Source organism: Bos indicus, chromosome 20 (assembly GCF_029378745.1).
Source record: "Bos indicus isolate NIAB-ARS_2022 breed Sahiwal x Tharparkar chromosome 20, NIAB-ARS_B.indTharparkar_mat_pri_1.0, whole genome shotgun sequence".
Taxonomy (NCBI): Eukaryota; Metazoa; Chordata; class Mammalia; order Artiodactyla; family Bovidae; genus Bos; species Bos indicus.
In genome coordinates this window covers 55,607,218-55,609,990 of record NC_091779.1, presented here as the reverse complement: position 1 = coordinate 55,609,990, position 2,773 = coordinate 55,607,218, and positions in this window count along the sequence as shown.

The window sequence follows — 2,773 nt, the reverse complement described above, 5'->3', positions numbered from 1 at the left end:
TCAGTTTTCTGACGGAAAATACTAAGATAGAGAATTGTACAGGTGCTCAGGGTACGAACTAATTAAGGAACCTTCTCAAAATTACCCTCCACAGATCTATCCGAGGTGCCGGGTGTAAGAGTCATTCTTTGTAAGATTCAAGACTTGCAGACACAAATATGCAGTCTCAGGAAGCTCAGCCTGGAGCCACTTTGTGACAGAGGGTAGAAGACTAGCAAATGCTTCTTGAAAGTAGATTTGCTGTGCATAGGTTAAAATATGTGATTTTACAAATTATCACGAGGGCCACCAAACCCACAGATTTACTACTCATATAAAATGTTCTTCTGCTTTCTTGAGGTAACCAGTGAAATTTGGGGAGGCTGACATATGCTTATTTACAACAAGTCAAGCAAGCTAGGTCAAGGAACTACAGGCTTAGAGGTGAGGATTCTTGGATGATGTGAATTAAATTTGGCATACTGACCTCTTTCTGCTGACAGTCCTCTTTTGAAGGTCACCATCTCTCTCATTGTCAAGTCTGGTGACTTTTTATCTGCTGTTATTCTCCAGGGCTTCTGAAGAAGTTAATCCTCTAATCCTTTGATTACTGACACTTCCTTTCCTCGATTTTTGCTTTCTCTTCTCTGTTGATTGCTCTCTTTCTCCCACTCTAATTTGCTCTGGTGCTTTGTTCTTTACAGAATGAAAATTACAAGACTTTCAAGAAAGGCCTTAGCACTGAAATAAAGTCATTTTAGGGGATATTTTTTTCATCAGTGGGAATATAGATTTCCTAGTTCCAACTTTTTGTATTCTCCCCTCCTCACTCTTTAGTGAAGAAGAGGGCATTTTAAAATCATAATAAAACATGGAATTGTGTTGCACTGAAGGGTCTGGAAGGTCTCTACTGAGTTCTTCTATGAGAAACAGATGGAGACCCCCAACTCAAAGGATGGAGGTAGGGACTTGGGTTCCAGAGGCTGGGCCTGGAGCATGTGTTGGGACTCATGGCCTGTTTCAAATAGATCAGAAATGTGGAAAGAACAGAAGTGAGATGAGCTGCAAGTCCTCTTCTTGAGGCCCCTGGAAGCCCCACTGTGTAGGGACTGAAGGGAAAAGGGAAAAGGATAGGAATGCTTTCACACATACTTCATACTTCGCATATTTGTGAATGACTAGTTTTTCACCTAGGATAAAACAGTGCCCACCTGCTTTTCCTGCCATTGCATAGCTGGCAGAGATCTCACTTGTGAGCATGTGCATCATCTCTTGTCTGTGGGAACCACTGGAGATGCAGTGGTTATTCTAATCTCTCACCTTCTCTCATTTCACCAAAGCATCACCCTTACATGTCTAAGTACCACCCTTATATGTCTAAGTACCTTCAAGAGGGATATCTTAGATATCCCCATGCTTGAAGGAACTCAACCCACCCCCAACTGTCCCTGTCTTTCCCATTCTCTCTAATTCTGATTCTCAAAAATATCATGATTCTCCCAACTGAGAGGATGGGAGAACAGATTCCCAAATTGGAGTCTGTCTGACTCTTCTTCTCTGTTTGATGACTCATGGATTTGGTCTGCACTGAGTTCTGTAGTTTATTGGCTTTGGCTCTTATCCTGTCTCTATATTTTCTTTTCCATAAACTTTGTGGAAACCCTCATCGAAGTCTTCTTTGCCTCATGCCTTCTAATTGTTCTCTCCCTCATTCCTCTCCACTCCAAGCTGAATACTTTAGCTAGATTTGTTTTCTTCAAAGAAATTCCTCTTATCTTGCCATTGCGATTCACAAACATTTATATCCACCTGTCTGGTTTCCAGAGCCTTAAGTTCTAGCTACATTGTCCGAACATTCTTTTTTTGGCCACTTTGAGTGACATGTGGGATCTTAGTTCCCCAACCAGGGACTGAACCTGTGCCCCCTGCATTCGGAGTACAGAGTGTTATCCACTAGATCACCAGGAAAGTCCCTATGCAAATATTCTTGTTTCTCCAGCACAATCTCTGCACTCGCCTAAAGCCTTGGGGACAAATCTTGCTTACCCTTACCTCACTGTTTTTCTTCTTCATCTTCATCCCTGCCTGGGTCAATGATGATTTTAAGTTTTGCAATCCTCTCTCACTGCTTTCAAACTCAGCAAACATTATTTCTTTTGCATTCTTATTGCTCAGTATTATGTATAATATGCTTAATACATCCTTATGTTTCCTCTCTGCTCAGTCATGTCTGATTCTTTATAGCCCCATGGACTATAACCCACCAGGCTCCTCAGTCCATGGGATCTTTCAGGCAAGAATGCTAGAGTGGGTTTCCATGCCCTCCTCCAGGGGATTTTCCTGAACCAGGGATCTGACCCACAACTCCTGCATTGATAGGCGGGCTCTTTATCACTAGCACCACCTGGGAAGCCCAAATGACAGAATGCGGTCCACTGGAGAAGGGAAGGCAAACCACTTCAGTATTCTTGCCTTGGGAACCCCATGAACAGTATGAAAAGGCAAAATGATAGGATACTGAAAGAGAAACTCCCCAGGTCAGTAGTGGCCCAATATGCTACTGGAGATCAGTGGAGAAATAACTCCAGAAAGAGTGAAGGGATGAAGCCAAAACAAAAAAATACCCAGTTGTGAATGTGACTGGTGATAGAAGCAAGGTCCGATGCTATAAAGAGCAATATTGCACAGGAACCTGGAATGTTAGGTCCATGAATCAAGGCAAATTGGAAGTGGTCAAACAGGAGATTGCAAGAGTGAACGTTGACATTCTAGGAATCAGTGAACTAAAATGGAC